Here is an 11,598-nt window from a genome sequence, read left to right on the forward strand (position 1 = left end):
ACTTACGCTCGACGTACAAAGTAACCTATTTTGGCACGCCTTACATAGCTCTTCATATAATTTAGAAGCTGTACTTTGCTGATATTGCTCGCTCTTCTATCATCTCTACTTATTCAGTCCTGATACATCAACGATGCCCAATGAGCAGCTCGCCTGGGAAATACAGATCTAAAGAGACATTAATTTTTCCCCGGTTACTTTCCAGCTTTCGTCCAATTTACGACAAACTAATGTCTTTGACGACAGCGCATGCGTAGTAGTATAAAAATGTAAATTCATCACATTTTAACTCCTTTCGACACCTTTCCATTCACGCATATGGCTTTGCTCGAATTTCCTTTTCCTTTTATGGCCTAAAAGGCATTATTAACGTTAGTGCTGTATCTTTTGCACAAGGATTACCGTTATTGCTTATTGTTGCATGCATCCTTGTCCAAATTGTTGTTACTGTCACTATTTTACTGTAGCCTTAATGTTACTTTCGTTGTCTCAGTCCGTGTGTTGTATATGTGGAAGATGCGGGTGGAGTGGCTCCTTGGTTCTCTTGTCGCTTGCTGTCCCCCAAATCGTATAGCTCATGTGACATGCTGGACCTTATTTGGTTTATGCCTTTTTTTCCATTACTCATTAGTGTCAGGAGATAGATAGGGGGAAGGGGGGCGATAAAAAAAGGGTTTTATCTCAATGCGCAATTTGAACGCCCTGGCAAGGCCGCACAAAGAGTGCACTGCTAAATGTCTCTTGGGAACGATACTCATTGCCGAGGGCAGTCTCATGTACCACCTGCGCTTCTTTACACATCTACGTGTTTTCACCTTTGTCGGCCCTACTTTCCCTACCAGGCCAAAACCCCATGGCGTTTCTGCACCTGCTATGTTCAAAGAGGTACTCCTAGCAACTCATGAAAATGTATCTGGTCTTCTGTCCGTGGAAGGACATTGCGCCCCACTAACGAAGTGAAAACTGACAACACTTAAACAGGATGCTAATCAGGGAAGACTTTTTGTACTTACAATAGAACGCCCTTATATAGGGAAGTTCATTATTTGATAAGTATAATAGGCCTTCGTTGTCCACATTGCTTTCAGCATTAATTTATATACAGATATTTAGTAGCAGCGGTGCATAAAACGCAGGTCTTCTTTGTTTCCTGCTAGGTGTGCTTCGTTTATGAAAACCATCCATTAAAGGGGCTTTTTAAGTTGTTTGAGTAGATGTTTATGGGAAAATCGCCGATTCGGTGGCCCGTCGCTTAGCGATACATCAGATGCTACTATTCAACGTCCTTGTAAAAAAAAAATTGAAACTTGCATTTCAGTATTTATTAGTATGCAAGGAAGCAGTAAAAATATGTAAGCACTTATAATTTGTAAAAAAGCTCTAGATAGCGCAATACACACGTCTCAAATTTATCTTGAGAGGTATATCAATATTTTGACATATTGGGTACTAAAACTTAAATATATGGTCGAACATTGCCGCACCTAACTTCGTAGCGAGAGAAGCTTGAATCGGCAGGGTACCGCATCGGTGCCTCGATAGGACTATACTTTGATCAGTCGCACGAAATATCTAAACTCTTGCAGCATATTAATCACGATGAAGATGGCCATGTGGCGTGACATCGCTTATAGAGCTTGCATGACGACGGACCAGCAGACGTGCTCATTTAGGATATCATTGCGATGCAGGTTTTTTGAACATGCTACCCACGACATCACAGAGGCGTCCTAATATCGATAACGATTATATATGTAATGAGTTTGATGAGAACAATGGTGCATCTTGCTACTCGGAGAAGGATATTGTAATATATGCCTAAAAGTTCCAGGTTCTTCATTAGTTCTAGGAATATAAAGGCATAATCAGGCTGATCTATTTGGTAGAGTATATAAGTGGGATGTATTGTTTAGGTTATACGTCTTCATTACGAGTTACATTATTTAGATGTATCCTTTTTCATCGAAAAGCGTGTTTTGAGCGCGCAATTATTTAGCGCAGTGATTTCAAATCCTAGCAAAGGACTACTTACAGGCAGATGGACTTAATATATCTTCCTAACTTGGTCTGTCCAGACTAACAGACCTTTCATGAGTGTTTCTAGGTCTTCTGTAATATTACATACTTCATACGTGCTAATATCAGTGTTAAAGGCGTGCATGGATTTTGCTTACTTCAGTCATCTAACTCTAAACAAAAAGTCTGAGTTTATCTAGCACCGACGTATCTTCACTTTCTCAGTTAATCGGTGGATTTCAAACAAACACTTAATTGTTGTGAGTGATAAAATTTTTCATCTTGGCAAGCTATGCTGTAAAAACGCGATAACGGACAGAAAGTAGCGTTTGACGTGAAAAGAAGATTTAGGGAAGGCTACACTGCTGGAAATAAACGACCAGGCCGTGGGCAGAAATTCTATTGTGACTCCTTCCAGGATGAAACCGTAGCTAATCGTTTACGACAGTCGGAAGTTTTCCGCTACTCCGGCTTTCTGCCCATACAATGACATTAAATTTCGACCACGAATTCGTCAATTCGCCTTTAAATGTTTTGGAAGGCATTAGGTAATAGCCTAATCTTTCGTACGTGAATTCTCTCAATTAAGTACTACGTATCGAATCAAACCGCTCAAAGTAGGATTAATCTTATTAGCTCATTAGGGAAACCTAAGTCCCTACCCCCCGGTAACTAACTTCTAGTAAGAACAGATCGATAATACTATACCTAAACAAGATGATTCCGAGGACTTGTTTACGTAAGCTAACCAAAAATGCTGCGAAAAATACAAGCAAGCTTGTGAGTTTCGTACGTAACACAGATACATGTCAGAATGTTTCACTTGCTGCTATTTGTGTTTTACAATGCGCTGTGTATTATTCCCAGCGTTTATTTGACGATCCGGAATATATCCAAAGTAGGCGACAGCCTATCAAAATATGGCAAATCGATACCACTCAGTGAGGTGTACTAGTTACCTTGATCGCTAGGCTATAATTCGAGAACGGGTTCTCGACAAGCATTTGCCATAGCCATATTAGCTCGTTGGTCCTTGTTGTTGCCGTTACCCCACGTCACTTACCGCAAAGCACTCTTCGCCTAGACGGCGTAGCCAACACAAATTTGAAGTACTAGAAAAAATTAACAGCCGTCCGAACTTTACTCATTTACAGGCTGATTTACCTCAGTAAACGTCTGTTTGTAACCCGCTTCAGAAAAATGAAAAAACTTAGCTTTTCCATGCATTTAAATCTGAAAAATTATTTTTCCAAAATAATTTTTCAGATTTTTTTGATGAGAGCCACTTACATCGACCGCTTTCATTAGAAATTCGTGTGTGAGAATGGTTTAAGTTGTCGAAAAAATTATACTATATACAAATTAACACGGAAGAAGGTATTGAGTATAGCCGTTCGACTATTCATTCCTATGCGCATTATCGTTCTAATAAATGTACGCGATAGTCATTTGTACGTTTTTTTAGCTTTAGTTTTAGGGATTTTTAGCTGTCTATACAGTTTTCATCTTCTCAGTATATTTGAACTACAGTTTCGGAAGGCACCAGTGGCATAATTTTTTTTTTTTTTTTTGATATTTGTTATATTTTCAGAAGCAACTTCATTTAGAAAAATGTTCTTTTCCTTAAAGCCATTGGCCTTGGAATTCGTTTACTAAAAGGTCTGTATGTAAGGTAGTAAGGCCTGCGTTCGTTTATGTGAGCGTCAGTGTTCAGGGCTAACAAAAAACAAATAGCTTCCGTTCATCAAAGCGTAGGATCTCGTCCCTATGTCCTGCTGGCGTTCTAGTGCCGACAAGCTTCTATAGTGGATGAGGTCACTCGTAGCTCCGTAGTCAAGCATTTATGATTTAGTGCGCAGTATCCTCATACCTGGCTTGTCGAAGCACTTTAATTTCAAACGCACAGCTAAGCTCCTTTACTTCATAATCTATTCTTTCCTTGTTTGCACACAGCCTCTATGATCTTTCGTTTGCATTATTCTAATAATATAATAGAAAAAAAACGTCGCTTCGCGGTTGGAAATCTTTTATGCATGCGCCAAAAGGTTAGATTTTCGAAGTTGTTCTAGGTGTTCGACGATAGGAAGACATAGAAATAGCGTTCGCTATAAGTACCACGTCCACACACTCTTAGTCGACTAGAATAGTTCAGCAACAGCGATAACGAACACTTCCTAACACCGAATCATTCGAAGAAGCAAAGTAGTCCTTTCGACCTGCGACAGGATCGGTTAAGTTTTCTGCTGTATTCACCTAGAGTAGAGGTACTAAAGATCAAAAGAGGAATAGTTTGCACACAGGCATGGTCACGGTAAAAGCAAGTAGTGTATTGTTAGGTATATAGAATAAAAGAAATTTCGCGAACGGTTGGTAGACGGGCGACAAGCTAAAATTAATGCCAGCATCTATCCGAAGTGTTATCTAAAAAAAATAAATTCTAAGCGTGGATTCCTAGCAAATAGCCGAATAAAACGGGCTACCGAGAGCAAGATTATGTACGTTCTAATAGAAAACCATGATTTACTATCACACGCGTTTATGTATGAATGTTCACAAATGCGTTCAGAGCTCGTTATTTCTTCGTCATGATTTGTCTATTTGGTCTAAAATGTACTACAGATATTGAGCGAACCATAACAGTGACAGATTTTCGCTCGAATCGATTTCTAACTTCAAATTTTATACCCGTTTCATTACTTTTCACTCGCTAAATATTGGGATCGTTGCCCACAGCCTGGCTTATCTTAACATTCAGCAAAAAACAGGCAAACTCTTAGGTGCTAAAGAGGCGTCCTTGATACCCGATCTGTAGACGCAGAATCGTCCATAATAAATTAAGACAATACCAGACATTTATAACATTTATGTACAACAGCCGCATTCTCATATCACATAAATTAACGCATGTTAGCCAGGTGTCAAATGCTGCATTTCAACAAGGTCCGATTAATCAATCGATTAGAACAGCGTAGAAATTTCTTTGATGATGCCACGCCTTTCTAAAGAAAAGCTATATACAGTTTGTGATCTTACGACACATCGCCGATGTCTCGTTACCGCAAGTTAATTGCAATAGTATTTTTCCTATAAAAATGGTTTTGTTACACATGCTATCTATTATGGAACATATTATACTATGGAACAGATCTTTTCATTTGTTTACCTTTTTCATCCAATCGAGTATGAAAAAAACCTTCATCTGGCCCTCGACCTGGCATCCTGACCTAAATAACCTCACTTCGTTTTTCGTCGCCGCGCAGTGGTGTGTAACAGCGCTAGAGACGAACGTACATTATTTAGGCCCCGTTGCTAATGCCCAGCGACGCAGTGTTCGTAACTTGGCCAGAACAACCTATTAGGTAAAAAGGCGACACAAAACAAGACGATGATATTGACAGCTGCAACGATTAAAGCTCGAGTACGCTCTGCATTTCAAAATACACCAGTACAACCAAGTGCACATTTCTCACAGGCATAGATACATCCACGACGCGACGTGTTGCATTTGGTAGATAGAGACTGTACGAACCTATGACAGTAGAGACCTCATTGCCGAGGTAGCCTGTTATCGAAATGACATATTCCTATGTCGGTGAAACGGAAGACGAGATCATAAGTCTTTTCATAAGATACCCTTTTCTCGCCTACTGATCGTAGAGGATCTTGGCAAAATAATTTGAAGTTCAACTTTGATCAGATAGCACTCTGTAGCCAGTGCAAGTACGCCTGTTATGATACGTTCAGCTTGAGACTCAAACCATCTTAAAACGGAAACGATCTTGTGACGGTCTGTTTGTTAGAAATTTGCTTCCGGAAACTGCTCGAAATTAAGCCATGCTTTCACTAGATAGCAAAAATAAATCTTTGCTAGTAATTAATTTTTAAATTAGTGTTAAATGTCAGGGTTCTATTATTAGTTACAATGAGGCTCACCATGAGCCTTATAGTATTCTTTTCATTTATCTACCTAGTAACTTTTTGAGGTATTCGCTTCAAAATCACGGTAGTTTGACTCGATGTTTAATCTCGGGGGCTTAAATTCCTTACAAAAGAGAGATTCAAGACATTGATTTAAATTTCAAACTAAGCTGGTTTTCCACAAAAAAAATTCTATTTAAAATTTGATGATGAACGGTCCTGTAAGGGATGGCGAGGCATGGCATTGCTGTCGCACCTTCTTACATGGTACCAACTTGTATTCCATTTTTAACGCATGGCACTATTCAGTTGACATACGTTTATCAGTCGAGTGGGGCACGAGAGTCAGTGTTCTTCACTGTTTGGATGGATGGTTGGCTATAGTCGTAGTTGCACCTGCGAACTGTTGCAGCCATGTGTATCCAGTTCTGTTGAGTGTAGAATTGCTGTTGCGGCATTTTTCCTGCTCTTCTACGGGTCTAAGACCCACGCTGCACTCAAGATCACTTGCCAAACTGGGGTAAACAGTGAAAGCGAGTCAATAAACGCTCTTCCGTCAATAAAAAAATATAACTAGCCTACTACTAGACGACAGCAGAAGTTCCAATATGTTCTGTGAGATTGGAACGGAATCCCTAATGTTCTGAGTCGCCAGCTTCTATGTTTCTATGTTATGCTAGTGAGCATATGATGATTTGCACAGAATTGCCACAGGAGTGTACGTATATATATTGTGTAATTACAGGAACAGGAAAGGTTTATGAGGGCTTAAAGGGTCAAGGCTAATATTCCCGGTCCAAATATTCCCGGTGGCCATTAATCATTTTTGTTATTATAACTTCGTGGAGAGGTAACATTGCTACTCCCGTCTGGAACGGCCTTCTGTGCCCAGTACGTGGAGCTTCATGCAGTGATATAAGGAAGTTCTTCATCTATTCTCGGCGACTCTTACTTGCTCAAAGAATGGGTTACAATTCATGCGGATTCTGTGTTGTACAAGCGCTCTGAGCAATCTTAACACAACGACCAAGTCAGTCGATGTGCCTCCCTTTGGATGGTTTTATATATTACGATGGTTATATAATTCTTTTTTCTAATTTATAGCGTAGAATCAATTTGGTTTATTTCTAAGTCGAACAGGAGTTTTAAATCGAAATCGCGTCCGAGGTAAAACACATTGACTTTTTTTGTTGTGGTCAAATTGCTCAAAGTGCTAGCATTACGCAAAACCTTATGTAGTATCTTTATAAATTCGCATAAACCATCGTTTATTCTTTACTAGTACTTCATTTATTTATAATCCCTCTTCAATTATCTTATTCCTTATATATATACACTATAATAAAGATTTATGTTATCATTAGATTGTCTAAGTTGAAAAGAGTAGTGACCGCTTAGGAAAAGCTAAGTATTTGCTAGGTCATCAGTCACTGTGCATCGTTATTGTGTACAACATCCTACAGAAAATGAGTAAGAAGATAAAGTGACCGTTTAGAATCCTAAGCTTCTGTAACCCTTCATCTATCTTTTTCAATACGTCCACGTCATACATCATGTTGAGAAGTCCTCTGTCACTGTTAAAACGTTAGTCGAAACTGCTGTTGTTAATCGCGAACCAGGAACGCGACTCTACGCTATCAACGGGAGCTCAATATAGGACAGCGCGCTTTAAAGTACAAGAGATTTACTCCTCGTGAAATTTAGTAAAATTTTTAGAGCTGTCTAAAATAAGAAGGTAGATATATTTGAAAAGAACTTCCGCCACCCATAGCCGAACTAGCGTGTATTTACGTGCCTACAGCATCTACAACGTATTTGACGACTCCCTTTCGTTTTTTTTTCATTGGTTTCCTTCTCGCACGTCGATGGCATAACCGAAGCCCCTGCCCCTCCCTTTCTCCGTGGTTGTATACGAATAACGCAAAGAGACAAGAGGAATGGACGATGGGCTTCTTTTTTTGTCAATTCCGTTGGCTAAACTAGCCTGAAAATATCAAGTGATATGGAGCAAACGAACACCAGCTAAGTGGTCGTGCTGGATCTGTGGTATTGCCCTGACAGTTAATCACTCGTCTACCATACAATATTTATACAGCAGTTTAGGTCTAAGCAAAGCGTGAGATGCAGCTCCTTAATGTCAACCTTCTCTCTTACTTAGTTGGCTCAGCGGTTATAACTATGCATGCTGCGTCCTTACTATTAATTATACTCATTTATATTGTCTAAGGCCCATACCATTTCCAGTCCTGTTCCGAGGTCTTCTGCCCGGTTATGGAATGAGCCCTCCTTGTTAACATTTACTTAACCACGACACCGAATTGTGTGTTGCTGGTCTATCTGAGCTTGATTTTGTTGACAGGGAATGTCGCATGCGGCCCACTCTGTCGGGATTACTGCCTGCAATTAAGCCCAGCAAACATCATTGGGTTCGCGCACGCGTACGCGCCTGAGTTTTTCTGGAATTCAAACTGAAAAAAATGTCATATAAAAATAAATTATGGTTACTGTCATTTTTTACCAATCTAGTTAGTAATGAGCTGCGAAAATAAAAATATACATACGTGAGCAGTATATACGGCTTCAATATGTGTATTTACCCAACGAAATAGAGTAGCAAGATCTTCTTTCTTACCATCTTCAATAAGGATACTCCTGTGAATACTTCTAAATAGCCGGTGCTTTAAAGGTTTGACGCTATTACTTGAAATAAAGCTACTATTACCGCACGTTATATAGAGGAACATTTGCAAAAGCACAATGTTAATGAGCATGCATGTCAGTTCCTAGCAAACTTATATTAAACATATGGGACAGGCACGCTTGTGTGAAACTAATACGCTCAAGCATCTTCCTGAACGCTACGGCTCATCGTGGCTAAGACTTTTTAATTATTGTTGCATTTATCAGAAGGATCTTTTAGTCCACACTCAACTTTCCACGAAATTCACTTAGTACAAGATGTAGCCATTTGCTTCCTCATTTATTCTGGGATGAAGCGACCCATATCTCTGAGCTCGCCCAGTCAGAAGATAAGCTTCGGTCAATTATACTCAATAATGGATTTTTTTTTCCAAGAAATTGTATGACGACGAAAATATGTGCCGCAGGTAAGACATTATATTCACGTTCTTGCCTCTGATATATGAGCATATTTTCATAGAAGATTATTGATTCTGGAAAATGCGATCAATATTAATAATGTCTGCCGGAGGCTCGTTGGACAACAGAAATACTTCTCCGCTTAACATTAAGTGTGTTTTAGATCAATGAAAATATTTTACCTGGAAAATTGGCGATTGGTAACTCCAACAGAAAACTGTATACTTTTTTAAATTTTTACGAGAAAATTGACAGGCCGTTTTATGTGGTCCTTTCCCAGGACTGACTAAGCATAAAACGTGTTAAAAAGAAGTAGCTAAACTAACACAAGGCTGCCAAGGACGCGCAGCTGGCTGACCATCATTCTTCTGTCAAAATATGAGTAAAGCTCAGAAATACAAGTCTTAGATGTGCAATAGCAGAGAGCATTTTTACATCTTTTTCTTAAATATTTTTAGCAATCTCCACGGGCAATAGGGACTGATGGTATACTGGTATGCTTGACATGCGGTACAAAAGCGCTACTTTATATATCGGCCAATCAAATAAGGTGACCTAGACCAGTGATCGGGTTTGAGTGTGAAAATCTGTATTAGATATGTGGTTTTTGTTCCATAGAAATTTTCTTCCTCTGCTTCTGAATGATAACACACGTTAGACGTTGAAAAAAGACGCTGTCATTAGAGAAGCATTTTTGAACGACCGTGGCAAGACGGGCTACGATCAGCCCTGCTGCTCGATTTGGCATGCTCTGAATGTACCCTCGCATCGTCTCTACTCCTCCCGGGCGTTGGGCTCATATTTGGAGCATTGTGTTCTTCGGTTGTGAAATGTTCATGGCTTCCTGTGATTCCCCATTTGACATAATACCTTAGGCTTTTGATACGATCCAATCGAGTGAGCTTCCAGGCTATGGCAGAATTTCAGCCCACATGGTATAGTGAACTCTCATGCATAAACACATATTTCCCATCCTAGAACCCTGTGTTTAAGGCAGCATCCCTCTTCTGATTTATCTCGTTGTACTATTGCTTTTCCATAATTCCGTAGGCTTCCTACCCCGTGCATAAAAACTACGGCCTACGTCGTTATTTCGCTCATATGTTTGACCTGCTGAAATACACAGAACCCATAAAACCTGTAGCCGGATCGCCACTAGACGTGCGAAGCATTACTACTCGAAATTCAATGAACTAAAAAAAAAAACACTTCCAGTTTTCAACCATCCAACTTTGGGATTGTTCACCTCATTTGAAATGCGCATACCTTTGTACAAAATGTAACCGGCGCTTTTTATTTGGTTTTCTATAGCTAAAACCGTTCGTTTCAGCATGGCGTCATAAGAATCTTTATGGAATCAATGGCTCCGCGCGGTATCATTCTCTGAAACATTCTCATTACAAGTATTTTTTCTTCACAACATGGTGCACAACCTTCAAGTTTTATGTTTTAGTTCTCCTGCTAATCAAGACACCTTAACCTTCGCCCTCTGGGCTGCATTGTCAATTGTACACTTCGATATTCTGATATACTCTAATTTATCACGAATGTAATTTTTTGTATGAGGCTAACTGTTCGGGTTTGCTGCTGCCCCATAAGGTCTTTTCGTAATCCCTTGATTGGTTATGTATAGTCAGAAAAGCACGAAAATCTAGCTTCAAAGTAGCCTTTAATTACAACAATGTCGTCATCAAACGGACTACAGTAATAAGCGTAACTGTGCTATATCTCAAAGCATCTATATCCCTTCCCGAGTGGCAGAAGACAACATCGGATAGTTGAACTATGTGCAATGGCTCAGCTATTCACACATATTGTAATGAACTGCGATGAAATTAACACACGTACCGGAACAGGCTTCCCCTTCTACATCCGTGTGAAAATACTCCTCTAGCAACAGTGTCGTCATATGTCTAAAAGTGAAGGCAGATTGTTTTGACGCAAGAAGGACGTGTACATTGTTCAGTCTTCTTCGACTAGTATCGACACTCTGTGGAATTTCAAGTTGGCTTTACTTCATTGGTCCGTACATACAAAGACATAGCAGAATCCGAAGAATTGTCTAATTACAGAAGTGTGCCAGCTTGGAAGTATTAATAGTTGCAGTATGTGCGTATATAATATAGTGCTACAAATTAACGAAGCTACATACTACAAACGGTAAGACACACTTGCCGTTTACCTCCCTGACGCATCTGGCTCAAAATTCAGTAAGTAACTTGACTATTCTCTAATTAAGAAGGTGCTCCAGAATTAATTTTTTATTATAAACATTGCTCAGCGCAAGAGGCTTCTGCAAGCTTTGTACGAGGCGGACTCGCGGAACCCGCCAACAGCGACACGCCGTCGTTGCGTCAGTCTTAACCGTCGAAACATTTCTCCTAAAAGAGCTTAGACCAACCTTTTTGTTGAATTCCTATTCTACATTTGAGATTCGGAATCATTCTTATCGTATCTTTTTTTTCTGTTTGAAAATAGTTACTGGATTAACTTCAACGTAGCCCACTCGAATAATTTCAACGGTCCTGGCAGCATCGCAGGGTGACGGGCATTTCATGAGCGAAA

The sequence above is a fragment of the Varroa jacobsoni genome, unplaced genomic scaffold, assembly GCF_002532875.2.
Source record: "Varroa jacobsoni isolate VJ856 unplaced genomic scaffold, vjacob_1.0 scaffold_342, whole genome shotgun sequence".
Classification (NCBI taxonomy): Eukaryota; Metazoa; Arthropoda; class Arachnida; order Mesostigmata; family Varroidae; genus Varroa; species Varroa jacobsoni.